Source organism: Petaurus breviceps, unplaced genomic scaffold (genome assembly GCF_028583685.1).
Source record: "Petaurus breviceps papuanus isolate PSGF00001 unplaced genomic scaffold, PetGlider_PUasm1.0 37, whole genome shotgun sequence".
Classification (NCBI taxonomy): Eukaryota; Metazoa; Chordata; class Mammalia; order Diprotodontia; family Petauridae; genus Petaurus; species Petaurus breviceps.
Genome location: NW_027186296.1, coordinates 51,374,291 through 51,396,653, shown reverse-complemented (window position 1 = coordinate 51,396,653; position 22,363 = coordinate 51,374,291). Strand labels below are relative to the sequence as shown.

The window sequence follows — 22,363 nt, the reverse complement described above, 5'->3', positions numbered from 1 at the left end:
AAAAAATTAAAATGAGCCAGTCAGTCAGTACACATTTATTAAGCAACTGTTATGTGCCAGGCACAGTGTGTGCTAAGCACTGGGCTTAAAGGCAAAAGACAGTTCCAGCTTTCAAAGAGCCCACAATGTAATAGGTAGATAAAAAGCAAACAAATATGTACAAACAAGCTATATATAGGATAAATTGGATATATAATTAAGAGGGAAGACACTAGAATTAAGAGGAGTTACGAGAGGCTGCTTGTGGTGGGATTTTAGTTGGGACTTGAAGGAAGCTGGGGAAGCCAGTAGGTAGCCATGAAGAGGGTGAGTGATGTAAGCATGAAGATTAGCAAGATAAAATGCCTGGAGCCAGAGATGGAGTGTCTTGTTGGTAGAACAAGGGCAGTGTTAATGGATTAAAGAGTAGTGGGAAGTGGGGGAATATTTGAGGAAGGAGTCTGATTCTATCTTGCTTATTTCAGTCTCATATGTTTTAAAGTCCCTTTCTCAATGCAAATAGTTGAGTAATTTGGTATAGAGAAAGGGATTCTAGGAGTCAAGGAGATCTTACCTCTAGTCTCACCTCTGTCACTAGTATGCTATGTGGACTACCTTTTATTCCCCTTCAAAATTATAATCTATTTCTGCTACTGAGGAATAAAAACATTGTAGTACCTACTCATCTTGTTTTGATGTTGTGTGGTTAAAATGAAATTATATATTTAAAATGCTTTTCACATTATAAAGTGCTATGTACACATATGTTATTAGTAACTATTAATTTCCATAGGTATTCACTTTTAAAAATAGTCTCATAGAAATAAAACATGACTGCTGTTGGTACTTTGCAAGATATTGGTAGTTTATAATTACTTTATATAAATCTTACCTTCTTTATTTGGCAAAGTCAGCAGAATATACTTTATGTATGTGGGAAATATGTAATCTAATTTGCCATTTACGGTTGTGAATTCAAATCCAGAATAATTGAAATACTTAGTGTGATCTTACCTAGAAACTTGTCAGATGAACTTTTAAAAATTCATATTTGTAAATATGGGGACAAAATGTACGTAGAAGGAAAATTATAGTTTTGTGAGGGAAAAAAACTTCATGTTTCAGAAAAGATTTCAAAACATCTGATTGTTAAATTCCTATTTTGCATTTAGGCATTTTCCATATGCTATTTTTGCCTTTTCATATCTGCTTTTCTCTCTCTCTCTTTTTTTTTTTTTTTGCTTTTTTGGAAGGGGGAAGGTAGGGCAATTGGGGTTAAGTGACTTGCCCAAGGACACATGGCTAGGTTTTTGTTTGTGTGTTGTGTGTTCTGTGTGTGTGTGTGTGTGTGTGTAGCAGCAAGCACCCCAGGTGTGCTCAGGGTGGCTGCTAGCACAGGTTCTTAGATCTGCTTTGATAAAGGAAAGCAACTCAAAATGGGTTAACAAGCTTACTTTTAATCAGTCAGACATATATCATTTACCTTGTTCAGGAGAAAAGGTCAGCACCCCGAACTTCAAAGTATACAGGCAGAATTATCAAGACAGGAACAGATCAAGTAGACAGATTTCCAAACTGTCCAACCATTACATCCATACCCAGTCAACATCTGGGTTTCCACATCTGGGTTTTTCAAAGCCGGGGGGGCCCTGGACAACGGCTTCCCAGAATACAGATCAAATCACAGAACACTTCTCAAAGTGAGCCCCCAAAACAAAGCTACACATCAGGGCTTATATAGCCTTCTCCTGGCTCAGAGAATGTAACAACCTTTTGGACCCACTGGCCAATCAAAAAGTATCTACTGAAAAACAAGCCTCCCACCCCAGGCTTCAGGTGCACTTTAGCCTAGGGGCAGGGAAGATCTTCCAAATTTGCATTCCCATTACAGTGTGTTAAGTGTCTGAGGGGATTTGGACTCAGGTCCTCCTGACTCCAGGGCCTGTGATCTATTCACCTGTGCCATCTAGCTGCCCCTTTTCTCCATATTTTTAAAGCCTTTTTTTCTCATATGAAAGTTTCAGTGTATGTGGTTCATGTAAACTTTTAAATATATTATTGCTCTGTTATGTGTGGTTTGGAGTGTCTGGACTTTTCTAGTATCTTAAAGCCACCATTTAGACCATACTTGGTATTTCCTGGTTTCCTTTAGTGCCTTTAGATGATACCACCCCCTAGGGGGTACTAGAATGATCCAGAGAGGTGGTAATAGTTTGATATGACACAAATTAAAAAAAACAAAACAAAACAAAATATTAAAGGTTTAAAGAAAGTAGATTTACAGAGGGGTGCTGAGTAATTTTTTTTTCTTTTTAAAAAGGGGACTGTATGCCAAATAAGTTTGGAAACCTCTGCTTCAGTGGAGTAGTATTTATAAAGCATTAAGTATTTTCAAACACCATTTGGCTATTTATACTATTGCAAATGCTTATTAGTATTTGTTTTTGAAAACTTAAGATGCTGCTATAATATTATACCCCTTGATCATGTTTTTACTTTTTATTATGTCAAAGCTAATTACACATAAAAAAATCCCAATAGTATCTTTTGGAATGTATATGAAGAGAAGAGAAGCTTGTTTTATAGTCATCAGAATAATAATAGTAATAACAACAACAATAACAATAGCTGCCATCTATACTATCTGTTATGTATCAAGCACTATGCTGTGCACTTTACAAATATTATCTTATTGGATCCTCGAAACAATTTTGTGATGTTAGTGCTATTATTATACCTAATCTACAGATGAGAAAACTGAGGCAAACAAGTTAAATTACTTGCCCAAGGTCATACAGGTAAGGGTCTGAGGCTGTATATGAACTCATGTCTTCCTGACTAGAAGTCTGGTCCTCTCTTCACTATACCACCTACCTACCTTTAGATTTAGAAAAATAAGTAGTATTTGAATTGAGAACATAGGCTGTCTTTTTTATTATTAAATTTGCTTACTATTGAACATCAATACAAGTAATTATGCTCATATTTTAAAATTGATTTCTTCAGTTCATAAAGTACTTTTTACCTACTTTTTAGATTGTTAAGATTCCGTTCATTTTCATTCACTTTTCTTTTTATGATAAAGAGTATGTAGTTTCTTCTGGTTCTAATTTTTTTTTTTGGCTTAATTTCATCAGAATATTCTATATTTCTTTATATTTGTCTTACTTGTCAGTATCTAGTATTTCATTCCATTTCCTTATTGTTGTACATTTAGACTGTTTACAGTTCTTTTGCCATTATATATGATCTTGCTATTAGAATCTTGAAATACATCTTTTTAAAATATGTTTATGATAAAAACTTTTGGATCATATTCCAAGTAATGGAATTATTGGAATGGTTGTACCTGTTTGTAGAAGAAGTATGATTGTATTGTTTTATTACTTTACTTTGTCCATTTTGATGGGTACTTGGAGTACTATTTCAGAGATATTTTGATAACTATCCCTTTAAATACTAATGACTTTGTGAATTTTTTCAAGTGATCATTAGCAATTTGCATTTCCTTTTCCCAGAAATTGACCTCTTGATGTAATTTTAACCATTTTGAATAAGGAATTAACTTTATATAATTTTGATAGTTTTATCAGTCATAATTTACTGACGAGTAAGTTTCCTCATTGATTTATTTTTTTTAATGCTTTATTAACTTCTGATTTACATCATTCGTTTCTGCCAGATTTTGAGTTGCAAATTTTCTCCCCGTTTTTCCCCTACCCACCGCCCCAAAATAGCAGTCCCACAGGATATCCCCTCCTCCAATCTGCTCTCTCCCATATTTTCTCCCATACCCCTTTTGACTTTTCCAGTGGGTCTCTATGCCTCAGTGCCTGTATATCTTATTTCCCAATTACATGTAAGATGGTATTAATAATAGTATATATATATGTATATATACACACATATATACATATGTATATGTGTGTATATATATATATATATAATTTGAATATTTGATTTTAAAACTTTCAATTCCAGAATCATTCCCTTCCTTCCTTGTCACCCACCTTACTGGGAAGATAAGCAGTTCAGTATAGGTTGTACATGTGTGGCTAATGCAAAACAATAACATAGTAGATATATTGTAAAAGACTGACTATATTTCCCTCCCTCCTATCCCACCTCCCACTTGTTCTATTCTCTACTTCTATTCCCTTTTCAAAAGTGAGTGCTTCCAACTTCCCTCTCCTCCAGCCTCTCTTCCCTTCCATCATCCCCCCTCTCATCCCCTTCCGCCCCTACTCTCCTGGAGGGTGAGATACCTTATTTAGTGTGTATTTCACTCCCTCCTCAAGCCAAATTCAATGGGAATAAGGTTGACCCATTCCATTTTGCCTTCCTATTCTTCCCCTCCATTGTAACCATTTCCCCTTGCCTCTTCTGTATGAGATAGTTTACCCCAATCTGTTTCTCCCCATCTCCTCTCATTATATTCCTCTCATCTCTTAATTTCACCTTTTAAGTATCATCCCTTCCTGTTAAATTGGTCCTGTGCTCTCTATCTATGTATATCTGTAAACATATGTACACACATTCACATATGTATTCATATGCTCATATATATATATATATATATATATTTCCAATTCCTTCAACTACTGTTTCATAAGTTACAATTATTGTTTTTCCATGTAGGAATGTTAATAGTTTAATTTTGATAAGCTTCTTATGATTTCTTTTCCCTGTTTACCTTCTCATGCTTCTCTTGCTTCTTGTATCTGAATGTCAAATTTTCTATTCAACTCTGGTTTTTTCAGCAAGAATGCTTGAAAGTCCTCTATTCCACTGAATGACCATATTTTCCCCGGAAACATGATATTCAGTTTTGCTGGGTAGGTGACTCGGTTTTAATCCCAGCTCCTTGGACCTCCAGAATATCATATTCCAAGCCCTTTGATCCCTCAGTGTAGAAGCTGCCAGATCCTGGGTTATCCTGATTGTGTTTTCACAGTATTCAAATTGTTTCTTCCTGGCTGCTTGTAATATTCTCTTCTTAATCTGGAAATTCTGGAACCTGGCCATAATATTTCTTGGAGTTTTCTTTTTGGGATCTTTTTCAGGAGGTGATCAGTGGATTCTTTCAGCCTCTATTTTGCCCTCTGATTCTAAAACATCAGGACAGTTTTCTTTGAGAACTTCCTGGAGGATGATTTCTAGGTTCTTACTTTGGTCATGGCTTTCAGGTAGTCCAATAATTTTTAAATGATCTCTCCTGGATCTATTTTCCAGGTCAGTGGTTTTTCCCATGAGATTTTTCACATTGCCTTCTAGTCTTTCATTTGTTTGGATTTGTTTAACAGCATCTTGATTTCTCATAAAGTCATTAGCTTCCATTTGCTCCAATCTAATTCTGAAGCAATGATTCTCCTCATTGAGCTTTTGAGATTCTTTTTCCATCTGGCAAATTCGACTTTTTAAGGCATTCTTCTCCTCATTGCCTTTTTGAGCCTCCTTTGCCATTTGAGTCAGTCTGTTTTTTAAGGTATTATTTTCCTCAGTCAGGCTGTTGACTCTCATTTCATAATTTTCTTGCGTTGTTCTCATTTCTCTTCCCAATTTTTCCTCCACTTCTCTTATCTGCTTCTTAAGGTCTTCTGTGGCCTGTAACCAGCTTGTGTTTTCTTTTGAAGCTTTTGGTGCAGGAGTTCTGACTTCACTGTTTTCCTCCTGTTCCATGCTTTGCTCTTTTTTGTCACCAAAATAGGAGTCTAATGTTGGAATCTTCTGTTTGCTTTGTTTCCTTTGCCTGCTCATTTTGCCACTCAATTACTTGACTTTTGGGCTTTTTGCCACAGTAGGACTCTGCCACCAGACAGGGGAGCTTTTGCCCCAAACGCTGGGGTTTTCTCACCTGCCAGAGGTATTAGGTGGGTGCCCTCTCTGAGGTCTCCACACGCTCTGGCAAGGTGGACACACACCCCAAGACCTACACCCTAGACTGCAATCCAGATCCAAGCGAGTTAAAGCAAGAGCGATTACCCCTCAGACTGGTGCTTGGTCCCCCTACACTCTGTAGGCCAGGAGCTGAAGCTGCCATGTGGCACTGGCTGGCTGTGCCAGTGTCTCAGCAGCTTCTCGCCCTGGGGGTAAAAGCTGTGCACTCCCACTTACTGGTCCCAAAGTCCAGACTGCACTGACCTATCACTTTGTCCTTTGCATCTATGTGTTGATAAATCTGGAAAAGGCCACAGCTGCTGCTGATCTGGAGTCCCTTGGGCCAGAGGCTGGTCAGGCCCGCCCTGGGACTAAAGCCTAGGCTTCCCAGAGTGCTGAGCTGGCTAATTCCTGCCGCCCTGCCAGGCTATCCTCAGTGGGAGGTCAGCTTCTCTGTGTCATTTTGTGGGTTCTGCAGCTCCAAAGTTTGTTTAGAGTCCCCTTTTTACATGGATCGGGGAAGGTGGAAGCCAGAGCTGTGGGAAAGTCGTGCTTCTACTCCACCATCTTGGCTCCATCCCCCCATTCATTTATTTTTAAATTGCCTTTTTTTTTTTTCCATTTAATTTTAGCCAAGCAAAACTATGCTTTTCTCTAATAGAATCTTCTGTTTGTTGAATAGCAGAGTAAACATTTTCTGACAGTTGAGCTAAAGTATATTGTTCTTTCATTTTAAAAAATTGTGATTTAAAAAATATTTAAATCTATCTGATATCTGGGATTCTTTGAGATGAAAAGTGTAAGTTTTGAGTCTCAATCTCTTTCTAAATAAGTTGGCATCCAGTTTTCTCCGGTATATAGTTTAAAATTATTTTCCTTGTTTGTATTTTCTTTACCCATCTTTTCTCCTTCCCTTTCCCTTTTAGACTTTCAAATAGATCTTTTTAAGTGTAGGTCTGAACATAACCTTCTTGCTCAATGAGCTCAATTGGTTCACTGTTAATTGTGGTATCAAATATAATATTTCTGTTACTACTGGTACAACTATCACTACCACACTGTGAATGTAAATAAGTCAAATATTTTGATGAAAATTTCAGTTAATAAATACTTATTGATTAAATGATAAACATATCACTGTCTTAAATTTAATACTTGAAGTGATTACTAATTTCACTTGATCCTCACAACAACTGTGGAAAGTAGGTGCTGTTATTATCCCCATTTTGTAGTTGAGGAAATTGAGGGGGACAAAGATTAAGTGAATTGCACAAGGTCACGTAGCTAGTAAATGAGACCACTTTTGTTTTAGGTCTTCCTAACTCCAGACCCAATGCTCTATCCATTGTGTTTTCTGCCTCAAAAATTTGTATCATTCCAGTGAAGAAATTACTAACATGTATATTATATGACAGGCACTGTGTTTGGCTCTGGAGATTATTTTCCATGCCCTCAGAGAAGCTTACATTCTGTTGAGAAACATACATATATAACCAATATGTCAAGCATTTTTAAGTACCTTCTATATACGAATCACTGCAGAAACAAAAAAAATCCCTGCTCTTGAGCGCACACACACACACACTCTTTAATGGGGAAGACAACATCCAAACATTTTTTTTGTTTTTAAATTTTGTTTGTTTACTTTTAGTTTACAACATTCAGTTCCACAGTCCCTTGAGTTTCAAATTTTCTCCCTCTCCCTCTTCTCCCCCGCACCTTGTCATGGTGAGAAGAATAGAACCAGGAGAAATCTGTACACAGTCACAGACACAACATATGTGTGACGACCAGCGTCAATAGACTGGGCTCCTCTCAGCAATGTAAGGTTATAAGACAACTCCAGAAGACTCATGATAGCAAGAGATATCCACATCCAGAGAAAGAGCTGCAGAGTCTGAATGCAGATTGAAACAAACTACTTGCTGTGTTTCTTTTTCTTGTTTTGTTTCCTCTTTCCCACTGATTATTCCATCAGTTATAATTCTTCTTTACAACCTGACTCATGATTATTGTGAAGATAGTTGTAGATCCTATATTTGAGTGCACGCCACCATGACAAAATTTAAAAACAAAAAAAAGACAGTAGTATTCCATTACATTGATGTTTTCTAATTGTTAGGTATCCCTTTGGTTTCAAGTTTTTGAAACCAAAAACTGCAAAAAGAACTGCTAGAAATATTTTGTATATGGATGTGTGCATGTGTGTGTGTGTGCGTGTGTGTGTGTGTGTGTGTGTGTGTGTTCCCTAGTAATGGTGTCATTGAGTTGAAGAGTATGTGTAGTTTGATAGCTTTTTTGGGATGTTTTCAAATTACTTTCCAGAATGACTAGATCAGTCTATAGCTCCACCAGTAGTGCATTAAAATATCTGCTTTCCCATAGTCCCTCCAACATTTGTCATTTTTCTTTTTTGTTAGGTGAGCCAGTCTGATGGGAGTTGGAGGCTCACTGTTTTCATTTGCATTTCTTATTAGTGATTTAGAGCATTTCTTCATATGACTATTGATAGCTTAGATTTCTCCCTCTCAAATTACTTATTCATACTTTTGGCCATTTATCAATGAGAATGACTCTTATTCTTATAAATATGACTCAATTCCATGTTTATCTTAGAAATGAGACCTTTATCAGAGAAACTTGCTGCAAAGATTTTCCCCTAGTTTCTTGCTTCTCTTCTAATTTTAGCTGCATTGATTCTGTTTGTGCAACATGTCAAGTTTAAGATGTCTAACAAGACATGCAGTTCAAGATGTCTAATAGGCAGTTGGAGATAGGAGTCTTGAAGTCATGAGAAAATTTTGAGACCTGCATAAGTAGACTTGAGAAACATCAGCACAAAAATAATTGAATCCATAGGCACTGATGAGATCACCAAGTGAAGTAGTATAGAAGGGGAAGAAAAGAAGACTTAGAATAGAGCTTTAGAGGAGACTTATGCTTAGTAGGTGTGACCTGCATGAGAATAATCAAAAAAGACTGAGAAGGAGCAATGAGACAACTAGGAGGCGAACCAAGAGAGAAGGGTGATTGATAACATCAAAGTCTACCTTTGGAAAGATCAAGAAGGATGAGGACTGAGTTAGTTTAGTGAATAAGAGGTCCTTGGTAACTTTAGGAGAAAACATTTTCAGCTGAGTAATAAAATTGCAAACCAGACTGCAGAGTTAAGAAGAGAGTGAAAGGAAGCAGTCACCAATTGTTAAGTGGTCTCAAGGAGTTTAGCAACAAAGGGGAGGAAAGTTGCTAGTGTATCTGTTTGTTTTGAGTAGGAGGGAGAGAAGGGCATGTTTGTGATGTTAGGGAAGCAAACAGTAGACAAGGAGCAGCTGAGGTTTAGTGAAAGAGTAGGTATGATAGAGGGTGAAATTTGCTGGAGAAGATGTGAAATGGGATCACTTGTGCGTAAAGAAGCATTTGCTTGGGCAAGGAGAAGGGTTACCTTTTCATCTGAGAGAAGGAGATAGAGGGGGAAGGCATCTGTGTCTTGTAAAAGGAGGAGAAGGGGAATAACAGGGAACCTTTGATGAATGACTTCATTTTTTTTTTTTCAGTAAAACATGAAGTTTTCAGATGAGAGTGTGGGGGCAGGGAATGCCATGAGAGGTGTGAAGAGGAATGGAAAGCTTTGGAAAAGGTGCTATGCCAAGTGGCATAGTGAATTAATCAAAGAGATGTAAAAGAATTACCTTGATTCAGTGAGGGTCCAGTTGAGATTATGTAATATATATTTGTAGTAGATCTAGTCAGTACTGTGTGAGAATTTTTTCTACCTTCCTTCAGCAGCACATGAATAGGAGTGAAGGCATTGGTTATCTAGGGCAGAGGGTTTTCATGGCAATATTTTAATAGGCTATGAGGCAAGGGATTTACAAGAAGAGGACATAGATTTGAGCTGGCTCACCAGGTTGTCGAGAAAGTGAAGGGGAAGCCTGTAGCCAGGGCAAGGGGGATGGCCTGGGAAAAAAACTGACAAGTCAAGAAATTCTAGAGGTCATAATGATGATGAAGTTTGGAGTTTGGATTTGCAAGGCAGAGAGAGAGAGGTGTAATGACAACAGATTTTGATAAGATAAGGGAATTTCAGAATTTATGAACGGAAATGGAATACTTGTGGATAATTGGCAAGATCCACGGTACAGTCATCTCGGAGGACCTGTGGTGAGTAGTAGGTCATGGAAAAAGAATAAGTTGAGGAACTAGGAGGTTAGGGTGTTTGAGGGAGCATCTATATATATCTTGTATGATATCTCTTTATCTCTGTCTTAGTTCCCTAGAATGAGAACAAGAATTGGGAAGATGAGAGAAACTGCCAGAATCTTGATTGGGTGGTAAATATGACTTGAGTGGATCTCAAAAAAGGAGAGTTTACTCAGTGATGGAGGTAGAAGGAGAAGCCGGAAGTTCATTGTTGTCCTTTGTACTTGGAAGAGGACCAAAATGACATCATGACATCAGGGTCAATGTACAGTGTATCCGACCGGCTGATCAGACTAATATGAACCCAGAAGACTTTACCACAGGTTAGGCACAAATATCTGTATGAACATTTGGGATGGAGATGTGTCTGTATTTTCACACCTCACATTTCTTTTGAGCTACTGTGATTCTGCTTTGCTCATAGAGCCCAGTGCCTTCTTTGATATGGGCATACCATGCTAGATAGTCCTGTGCCAGTATCTCTCATTTCTTACAATCAGTTCCAAAGTTCTTCAGAGAAACCTTGAGAGTACCTTTGTATCACTTCTTCTGACCTCAGGTAAAGCCAAGAATGAACAGCTTTCCAGAGGACTGCTGCTGTGAACAGCTTCAAGGTTCTGATTACGTAGTATAGTCAACTCTATTCAATAACAAACTAAGACAAAACATTGACAGAAATCAAAGTGCAGTGTTCACAATGATATAGCATAACAAGTTATCACTAAAGTGGCCACATAGTTTTAACAAAGTACAATCATTGAGTAGCAAGGCTCCTTAAGGGACACAAAGTACAAAGGTTAAATAAAGTTCTCCACCCCTAGGTCACATTGTCTTAATCTCTCAAGTCAAAAAGTCTTCTTTCTTCTTAATTGGACATTAGTTTCCAGTCATCCTTAATTCAATCATCCTAAAGAAATAAGGGATACCGAGTACAAAGGCCTCCCATCCCTAGGCCACAGTAAATTATGATCTTCTCAGTTTGCATTAAATACCCAAAGAGAGGTCTTTTCATCTTGACTGAGGCTGGCTCTCAGATTCCCTGGTTCCTCTTCCATGGTGGACCTGCCTGAATCTACCCAACTGTCACCTGGATTAAAGGGCAGGCAGCTCTGAGTTCCTTGTTCCATATTGAAGCTCACAATGTCCAGTCCTCCTCAAGTCCTTCACAGTTCCTGTTTCTGGGAAGACAAAGCTTAAAAGAGCCACAATAACACTCATACACATATAACTGGCACCATCACCAATTTACTATCTGCCTGTGAAATCAACACAGACCCACCAACAAGGTCTGAGAACTCAACACAAATCTCAGTATAGTCCCCAGGACCTCTGAAACCCTCCTCCAGGACTTCCTGTAAACAGACAACAAGAAAATCCTCTTTCAGAGCTTCTAGTGAGGTCTGAGGGCTTCTGTACAAACAGAGTGCCTGGCCACCACAAAGTTCCTCTTCTCACTTCTGTTCTCTCCTAGCCTGGGCTTCTCCTTATGTATGGTCATTAAGCTCCTTCCTGTTCCGCCCCTTCCTGTTGCATCATCAGCAGGGGTTCACAAGTTCTATTTCTTAACAAAAGACTTGGTATAATCATGGGCAAAGCTTAAACTGAAACAAGGTGCTAAATAAATAGCTGAAACAAAGTGTTAACTACTTCTTTGTTTGCCATTACACCTCAGTGTCAGGACTTGCCTTGTGTGAGTTCTCCATAAAATAATCTTTTAGGCAAACATGTCTTTGGCATTTGAACAACATAGCCATCTTACTGGAGTTGCACTCTCTGAAGTAGAGTTTGAATGCTTAGCAGTTCAACTCAAGAAAGAACTTAAGTGTCCAGGTACCTTATCTTGCCAGGCAGTCTTCAGAATTTTCCTAAGACAATTCAAATGGAAGTGTTTCAGTTCTCTGGTCTCGTGCTGAAAGACTGTCCAGATTTCACAGTCATACAACATTGAGGTCAGCACAACAGTTCTTTAGACCTTCAGTTTGGTAGACAGCCTAATATCTCTTCTCTCCCACACTTTTTTTGGAGCCTCCCAAATGCTGAGCTAGCTCTGGCAGTGCATGTGTCAACCTCATCATCTGTGTGTATATCCCTGGAAAATATGCTGCAAAGGTCAGTGACAGCAGCATTCAAAAATTTACCATTTGGTGTAACTGATGGTTCCACATATGGATGGTTTGGTACTGGCTGGTGTACAGTATTGTATTAATTGTAGGACCCAAATTAGCATAAGTGGTAGAGAATTGATTCATACTCTGTTGCATCTCAGTCTCAGAGGCTACATTGAGTGCACAATCATCTGTGAAGAAAAAGTTGCACACCAACTCTTCTTCTGCCTTAGTTGTGGCTTATAGCCTTTCCAAGTTAAATATTTTACTGTCCTTGCCATAAATATGGCTTGGGTGAGCCTCAAAGAAGGAGAGATTACTAAGTGATAGAGGTAGAGGGAGAACCTGGAAGTAACAATGGAGAGAATGTGATATTCCTACTGCCCCACCTAGACCAGTGACTTGGGTGAAAATATAAGTGAAAGGGCTGGAATGAGTGGCCAGGAAAGCTGGTAGGGAAGCCAGGTTTCAGTGAGAGCAAGAAGACTGATGGAATAGGAAAGGAAAAAGTTTAAGGTGAAAGCATATTTGTTGTCTCTGGTCTAGGCATTCCAAAGGGCACTGTGAAAGGGGTTGATGGTTTTTAGAATGGGGTTTTGGGGTGGGGATGGATTGAAATGGGGAGAAAGGAGGAAGTGTGCAGTGAATGACAAAGAACAAGATTTGAATAATTATAGGCTGGAGGACAGAAATTACTGCGATGGGTAGAGGACAATGAGGTGGAAGCTTTTTAATCATTGAGGAACAAATTCAGGTAGCTTAAGAGCTAGGGACAGAGGCAGAATCATGCAGATAGAAATACAATAAATACAAGGTAATTTTGAGAGACTGAGTATTAGCATCTGGGGCTGAGGTGACATCAGTAAATGCTCATATAGTGGTGCAAGTTTTTGAGGGAAACTAGACATTCTGAGAAGTAGAGATTAAAAGGGAGTGCATTCCAAGGAAGAAAGACAGCCAGTGTAATGTTACTGAATAGTAAGTAGACTCTAGACTCATTGTGTTGCACTGTGAGATACATGATGACAAATAATATATAATAAAGTTGAAAGAGTAGATTGGGGCCAGATTATAAAGTGCTTTAAAAGACCAACAATTTATATTTAATTTCAGAGCAAAGGTTTTTTTTCCCTTCCCTTCCTCCTTTCTTTCTCATATTGTTGTTACAGAATAAATTATGGTTTTCTTCACTTCTTTGGAAGTGATGCCACCATCCTCACCCCTTCTACTTGTGCCCTTAATTATGTAATATAAGTCTCCCTTGCCTATTTCTCTCTTTTTCTTTCCTAGTGTATTCTTTTTTTCCTTTACTCTTTACTTTCTCCTTTTAAAATAACCAAAACATAACAAAAACCACCCTCTATAAACTTATGTCATTATTCTTAAGGAATACTTAGGTCTTCCACCCAGCCTTCTACAATTAGACTCGAAACACTTTATTATTCTATAGCCTTTTTCAGTTACTTGCTTGTCTTTACCTTTTTATTTTCTTCTTTACTCCTTTATTTTGTATTTCTAAATTTCTACTAAATTTTCATCTTTTCATCAGGAATGCTTGGAGTTCTCTTTCATAAAAAGTTCATTTTTTCCTCTGAGTATTATGCTATTATTTTACTGGTTAAGTTATTGGTTGCAAATATTTTCCTTTTCTTTTTGTTTTGTTTTTCTTTTTGGAGTGGGGAAGGCAGGGCAGTTAAAATCTGGGGTTAAGTGACTTGCCCAAGGTCACACGACTAGGAAGTGTTAAGTATCTGAGATTGGATTTGAACTCAGGTCCTCCTGACTCCAGGGTCGGTGTTCTATTCACTGTGCCACCTAGCCACCCCCTGTAAATATTTTTCTTTTGCATTTTCAAATATCATATTCCATGCTCTTTTCTCCTTTATGGTGGTAGTACCAAATCTTGTGTGATCCTGACTGTGGTTTCTTTGCACTCTTTGACCTCTTTTAAGCTACTTGAAGTATTTTAAACTTGTCTTGGAAATTCTGAATTTTGACTATAATCTTCTTGGGATTTTTTGTTTTGGGATTTCTTTCAAGAGGAGGCTAGTGGATTCTAATTCCACTCTGCCCTGTTGTTCTAAGAGATCTAAGCAGTTGAAATGTATTCAGCTGGGCTTTATGTTGTGGTTTTTGGGTTGTCCAATGATTCTTAAATTGTTTCTCCTTGATCTTTATTCCAGGATATTTGGTATTTTTATATTAGGTAACTTACCCTTATATTTTTTCAGTCTTTTGTTTTTGTTTTGGTAATATTGTTTCATGGAATTTTCTCTTTGTTCCATTCTAGTTTTCAGGAATTATATTACTTGACTAAAAGTTTTGTATTTGATGTGCCCAACTGTTTATCTTTTTTCCAAGTCTCTCCTCCTTAAATCCCATTTCTTTTATAATTCTTTATTCTTATTTCATTTATAATTATATTTTAAATTGATTTTTATGATCAGACCATGAGCCACTGGCCTGCTGGACTAGGGCTAAGTTCTTGATCAGTTTTAAGAGTACCTGTGTTCAGCTCTGGGTGTCCCTTTGGTGTTGGCCTTGATTTGAGCTCTGGTCACTGAATTCAGGATCCTGACCCACTAATGTTCCACACTTCCTAACCTGGTCTCTTACATGAGTTTGTGATCTTTGGCTGGAAAGATGATCCACTGAAGTTAATGCTTCACTTTCCTGTGTCCTGCTCAGTCTGGCATTCTTTTTAGATTGTTGTTGGAAGTAGTTGTGGGGGGAGTTGGGCTGTACTATTTCCTCCTATTCCACTATCTTAACTGCCCCCTAGAATTTTTTTTAAAAATGTAATTCTTTTTTTCTCTCATTCAATTCTGGATCCATTTGCCATCTGCATTATATTTTCAGGTGATCTATCCCACCAAATATAAATATATTCTAGACAGTAGGTGTGCCTCATCCATTTGATTTTTACTGTGTGGATAGACTGAGCTCATTTGAGTGATTATAGATCTCATTTTTGGGGCTTTTCAGTGTCCTAAGTCTTTATGCAATTACTACTATGTCCCCTGCAAATATAGAAGCTTATAAAGAACTTTACCATCTATAAACAGTACTTCTTTTATTTGGACTCTGTGCTGACTTCCTCCATAAATAGTAGAAAACTCTTTTGTTGAACATGTATTTCCCTATCATGTGTCTCATTTGATGTTTTAGAGCAAATTATTTGCCATGGTATATTTTGGTAAATTGTGTATGATCTATGGTTTGTTGGAGGACAACTTTTAGGTTTACATTATTCTGCCAATTATTTTATTGTCAACAAACAGCGTGGAAAGTGAGATTTTACATTTTCTTCATTTAGTCTGTCATTTACTTGGTAACTGGCATTATGTGGATTGTCAAAGGAATGCTGGTATAGAATATTTTAAAAATCTATTTCTATAGTTTTAGATAAGATTGTACTAAAAATACTTAGGTGCCCACAATTAAATTATGTGTTACCTTGTACCGGGGAATTGTTAGGTTCAGATGACATAGATGCGGGGGGGCGGAGGGGGGGGAAGAAATAATTCTAAGATTAGACTATGATGATCTGAGTACAAGTTCATTATCCTTATGGAACAGATTTTATTATAATTAGCCTACTGAATTATACTGCATGTATAGTTGTCTCATCTAAAATGCCACTTTTTTTTTGTAAGAATCTTTTTTTCTGATCCCTCTTAATGCTAGTCTGCTATATAAGATTATCTCTAATTTATCCATTATGTTGTTTGTTCATTGTTATGTATGTGTTGTTTCCCCCAATAGATTGTGAGCTCTTTGAGAACAGCTACTGTTTTTTGCCTTTAATTTTATCCTTAATACTTAGCATGGTGCCTGGCACATAAGCTGTTTTTTTTTTTTTGTGAGGTTAAGTGACTTGCCCAGAGTCCTACAAGCTAGTAAATGCCAAGTGTCTGGGGTCGAATTTGAATTCAGGTCCTCCTGACTCCAGGGCCAGTGCTCATAAAGCTCTTAATGAATGTTTATTGACTTGAGTTGTAAATAACATTTTGTAACTGAACAACTCTGCTTGTCTCCTACCAAACCTGATCTATTCTTCTTGAGTGCTTTGAATAATTCGCAGGATCTTTGTACCACTGAAATTGCTTGTTTTCAGGAATTTCTGCTATTTTTCACTTATGTTGTCTTCTTTGTGACCTTTTTATTTATTCCAAAACTAGGAATATCCGATGGCCACTCTGATCTTTTTTACTCTTCCAAGAACATGTTATGCTTATTTCTGCCTCTGTGCCTTGGCTCATTTTGTTTCTTCTGCTTAAGTATTGTCCCTTCCCAGATTATGTTTTCTGTCCTTTGAAAACATTCCAGTTCAAGTTCTGCTTTTTCTATGACATTATTTCCAACTATTCTAACCCATGTAAACTCATTACATCAGAGCTAGAAGGAACCATGGAGGTTCTGTAGATGAAGCTCATATTTCAACAAACTCCCATTGTACTTGCTTTCATTTTATTTGTTGACCCCGTGCTTCTTAATCACTGGCCCTGAAGTCAGGAGTTCAAATTCAGCCTCAGACACTTAACGCTAGCTGTGTGGACTTGGGCAAGTCACTTAACCCCAATTGCCCTGTCCTCCCCCCTCCAAAAAGCAGAAAAAAAAATTTTTGTTATCAGTTATTTGTATAAAGGAATTGTTGGTTTGCTTATTAAATATGCAGATGACACAACTGGGAGGGATAGCTGACATGCTGTATGACAGAATCAAGATGCAAACAGATTTTGACAAGTTAGGACACTGAACTGAGTTTAATATGAAATCTAAAAGGATTAATTGCAAAGTTATACATTTGAGTTAAAAAAATCAGTTTCAGAAATAGAAGATGGAAGAGGCACAGATAGTAGTATATCTGAAAGAGATCTTGGTGTTTTAGTGGAATGTAAACTCATTATGAAACTATATTTATTTATTTTTAGTTTTCAACATTCATTTCCACAAGATTTTGAGTTCAAAATTTTCTTTCCATCTTTCCCCTACCCCCCCCACCCCAAGATGGCTAATATACTGATTACCCCTTCCTCCAGTCTGTCCCCTCTTATATCCTACCCTATACCCCCTTGGCCCCTTCCCCCTTACTTTCTTGTAGGGCAAGATGGATTTCCATACCCCATTACCTCTATATCTTAATTCCAAGTTGCATGTAAAAACAATTTTTTAACATTTGTTTTTAAAACTTTTGAGTTCCAGATTCTCTCCCTTCTCATCCTCATCCACCCAGGAGTTTTCTTTTAGGGATCTTTTTCAAGAGATGCTTGGTGAATTCTTTCATTTTCTATTTTACTCTCTGGTTCTAGAATATCAGGGCAATTTTCCTTGGTAATTTCTTGAATGATGATGTCTAGACTCTTTTTCTGATCATGGCTTTGAGGTAGTCCAATAATTTTAAAATTATCTCTTATGGATCTGTTTTCCAGGTCAGTTGTTTTTTCCAACAAGATATTTCACATTGCCGTCTACTTTTTCATTCTTTTGGATCTGTTTTATGTTATCTTGATTTCTCATAAAGTCATTAGCTTCCATTTAGTCTGTTCTAATTTTGAAGTTCTGTTCTGCCGGTCTATGCCAGTGTGGCCCATGTGGCACTGTGCTCCACTCCCACCCTGGTGCAATAAACCCTTCCTTTCAGGTTACCAGGTTGTCTTCAGCTGGAGATGTATTTCTTTTTTTTTTTAATTTTTTCTTTTGATTTTTGGAGGGCAATTGGGGTTAAATGACTTGCCCAAGGTCACATGGCTAGTATTTTTGTTAAGTGTCCGAGGCCAGATTTGAACTAAGGTCCTCCTGACTCCAGGGCCGGTGCTCTATTCCCTGCTGATGTATTTCACTATGTCATTATCTGGGTTCTGTAGCTCTAAAATTTGTTTAGAGTCATTTTTTACATATATTTGGAAGTGCTTGGGGAAGAGCTCAAGCAAGTTTCTGCTTTTACTCTGCCATCTTGGCTCCACCCCTACCTACTTATAGCACCAATGCAATATTTACAGCATCTAAGATCAGTGTAAATATACCTGCATAGTGCTCAACTGCAAAATATAACAGACTCTCCATATAGAAGACAAAAGCAAAACATTTATTCCCAACCAGAAAACCACATCCCAAAACCAGTGAGCTAATTCTGTCATAATAGCAACGAAATTAATAAGCCACAACAGCACAGAGTGCCATACCATCCTTTAGCCTTCTCACAAACCAATATTTACTCACAAGTCTGACTGATTCCCAGGGACACGTCCTCTCCTCCTCCAAGTCTAGCTAGCTCTGACCCCCAGCTTCCTGTGGGCTCTGCTTTGCCCTTCAGCAAACTCCTCCCACCATAGGCTCCATGTGATTACATTCAGCCTTTAGAGGACAGTTTATTTTCAAAGCAGGGAAGGTCTCCAAATTCCCTTAGGTTTTTTTAAGGGGCAGGGAAGATCTTTAAATTCCCATTCCCATTACACTACTCTATTATGAAATTGTAATGTTACATGGCAGGCATAACAGCTAACATGATGTTGGCTATATTGAGAAGCATAGTGTTCTATAGTGTTCAGGAATACATCTGGAGTATTGCACTTGGCTCTTGGCTCTACGTTTTAGGAAGAATGTTGAATAGAGTACCAATGAGGGCACATCACAGTTGTGAAGGGTCTTCAATTTTCTGCCACATGAGGATCTGTTGAGAATTTGGGCTTGTTTACCTTAGAGAAAGACTCAGGAGGTGCATGATAGCTATCTTTAAGTCTTTGAAGGATTGTTTTGTGGAAGAGAACCAAGAACATCAGGTTAAAAACAACAAAGAGGCAAATTTAGGTTTGATATCAGGAATATCTTTCTAAAAATTAGAACTGCCTGTAAGAACAATCAACTGATATAGGAGATAATGGCTGCCTTCTATATGAAAGTCTTCAGACGGAATCTGGAAGACCATTTATTTGGAATTTTGTAGTGGGCATTCTTTACCCCGTCTCTTAAATTATTATGATTCTGGGGTGGCCAGGTAGCACAGTGAGTAAGAAGCACTGGCCCCAGAGTAGGGATGACCTGGGATGGAATCCGGGCTCAGACACTTAGCACCTACCCAGAAACACCTGGCTGTGTAACCTTGAGCAAGTTACTTAACCCCAATTGCTTTAAAAAAAAATTATTATGATTCCACATCCTTTCTTTTCTTCATTATTTCATTCTTTTTTTTTTTTTATTTAAGCAATCGGGGTTAAGTAACTTGCTCAAGGTTACACGGCCAGTTATTTCTGGGTGTGGTGCTGAGCGCCTGAGCCCGGGATTCGATCTCCAGGTCGTCCCAACACTGGAGCCGGTACTCTTACTCGCTGTGCTACCTGGCCGCCCCATCATTATTTCATTCTTTATCATCTAGTCAGACTGGAATAAATACATGGTGATTTCTTATTTAATAAGCCATGTCTTCCAACTTCCTCTGTATTTGAGGTTTGTGTGTTGTCATTTGAATTATTTTGTGAATCTTACTGAGTAGAACCCTCATTTTCTTGGTTGTGTATTACTGGTGTTCAGTAAGAAAAAAAGAAAAAGAAGTTAAAATATTGTTAACTTTTCTGCAAATAATGTACACTTATACACCAAATGTGATTTCACCTTATAATATCTTTAGATGTTTTATTTTTCTTTAACGATGTAAGAGAACAGTAGTAATTTCAAGACCCTTTAATATAAGGTACATTTTCCAACTTGTGTTGAAAAAACATTAGAATTTGTCTAATCTTGACTTTGACCTAATATTTTTATTTTTGTCTTGTATGAGTTTTAATATTAGAAGTTGAAGTTGACTTAAAACTTTTATATATTGGGTATTGAACCAACAGTTCATTATTCTTTGCTTTGACTTTGTGTCATTCTTAACTTCTCACATTTCTAGTTAGTGGCCAAATACAGGTAGTTCCAGAAAGTGTCCATGTAGTCTACTCCTTAAAGCTATTAAAGCTTAAAACCACACAGACTTTGGAACTCTTTTATTTCTATCTCTACAACATTTCTCACTTATGCTCCTTTCTCTGTTCTCACAGCTACCATTTCAGACCCTTATCACCTTCTCCTTGACTATTGGAATATTCTTATATTTGACCATTTTGTCTTTGTCAATCCTACATATAGCCACTAAGCTGATTTTCCTAAAGTATAGGTCTTATCATATCACCATTCCTACTTAACATATTCTGGGGGTTTATTGTTTCCTCAGAGGATGAAATATAAACTCCCCGGTTAGACATTCAGATCTCTTTACAACCACATCCCTTCTTTACCTTTGCAGTCTTTTTGCATTTTGTTCTCTTCCTTGGACTTGATTTAGTTCTGCTGGCTTGTTCATTTTTCTGCACACAATAGTCTAATAGCTCTTCTCCCTGCATCTTTGTACTGGCTGTCAGGGACCTTCCCTTGTTTTCTCAAAGATTCATCTTAAACACCTATTCCTTTTTACATAAAGCCCTTCTGTATCAGCAAGCACCTAGCACACCTAGGATGACCTAGCACCGGAACTTTTGATCTGCTTTATAAAAGAAAGATAGCTTTAAAGGAGTTAACAATCCTACTTTAATTACAGAGAAAGAAGTGAGTATGGAAAATACAAGCAGAGAAATTAGCACAAAGACCAACAAACAGGGCTCCAACTGTCTGAGTAAAGCAGTATTGTTATATGCTCTATATACATCACTGTATTGAGGGAGCACAAACATCTAAGCAGTTGGGGGGGGGGCTCTGAACATATGGCTACATAGAGTCTCAACCAGGAAATCAAAAGATCCTTCTCATGAACAAATACCTAGAGCAAAATATTAACCTCCCATAATATGTAACAGACTCTGCTCCTGATTGGCTCAGAGTAAGAAAGCATAAAACTTACATGACTCAGCACAGCTGTGAATTATCAGGGTTCAAAGGTGATTAATCCTTCCAGTGTTTACAATTTAGCCTGCCCCTGGGAAACTGAACTCCAGAAAGAAAACAAAAATCCTACCTTGCTTCTTCTTACACTTTCCTGGTCACTTGGCCGCTAGTACATTCCTTCTCAAAATTGTCCTGTATTCATTTTGTATATATTTATTATTCTTCACATTGGAATATAAATTCGCTGTGGTCAGGGCATTGTTTTACTTCTATAGTTCATATCCTCAGAGCTTACTTAGTATGGAGTAAGCTTATTGATGGATTGGATAATAATATGTGATTTTGTTTTTTTATTATTTCTTTAAGAATCCAATGTGATTTTGTGAAGTTTTGTGAAAATTATAACTTTTTTGTCATTTAAAATTCTTAACAAGAAAGATAATTTTGATTATAAAGAAATGACAATTTTTATGAAATTATGCTGCCGCTTTCTCTTTTTAAGCTGCATCAGCACCAGAATGTCATGGCCATATCTTTAGCATGGGGTGAGTAGATTATGAAATGTATTCTCTGCCTAATCACTTCTTGCTGACTCTCCTTAGTAATTGTGAGGTGGTGTGTGATATAGTTGTACTATTTTCCACATATGGCTCAAAGATTATGATACCTCAGAATATACCAGAGTCTTTTTCAAACAGCCTATTAAGACTCTGTATTAAGAAAACTTTCAGGGGCAGAGCCAAGATGGCGGTGTAGAAACAAGAAAACTCTGTGTGCTCCCCCCAGAATCACCTCAAATACCTATAAAAAATGACTCTAAACAAACCTTAGGGCTACAGAACCCACAGAGTGACAGAGAGAAACAAATCTCCCCTTGAAGGCAGCCCGGGAGGCGGGCAGGAAGGGTCCACTGGAGTGGCTGGGAGCAGAGCTAAGGCCTGTATAAGCCCGTGGTTTTAGTCTCAGAGTAGTCATGCCCAACCGCCGACTGGAGGGACTTTGGGAGAGTGGATCACTAGCAGCTGTGGTGATTTCCAGAATTATCAACCCATAAATGCCAAAGGCAAATTGTGGACTTTGGGAACAGGGGGTCTGGGAGTGTGGTGTGGCCTCTGCTCCTGGAGGGAGAAGTGGCTGGGCGCAGCGGCCGCCACCATGTGGCTACTTCAGAGCTCATGGCCTGCAGATTGTAGGGGGACCAAGCAGCCATTCCGAGGGGTTATCACTCTTGCTTTAACCTGCTTTGATCTGGATTGCTGTCTAGGGTGGAGGTCCTGGGGTGCGTGACCAGTGTGCCAGAGCCAGTGGAAGCTTCTGAGAGGGCACCCAGCTAATACCTCTGG

General features: G+C 38.0%; 1 protein-coding gene across 17 annotated transcripts in view; it reads left to right on the top strand.

The window, feature by feature from the left end:
* The window catches only part of MEF2A (myocyte enhancer factor 2A), a 259,713-nt gene that overhangs the window by 81,717 nt on the left and 155,633 nt on the right, over positions 1-22,363 (top strand). The window contains exon 1 of one of the 17 annotated variants that reach the window (XM_069098485.1): positions 10,164-10,379. The exons of the other annotated variants lie outside the window; for them this stretch is intronic. The gene's annotated coding sequence lies outside the window, so the exon portion shown is untranslated. Of the gene's footprint in view, positions 1-10,163; positions 10,380-22,363 lie in introns of those variants that run through there. 17 annotated transcript variants of the gene reach the window in all.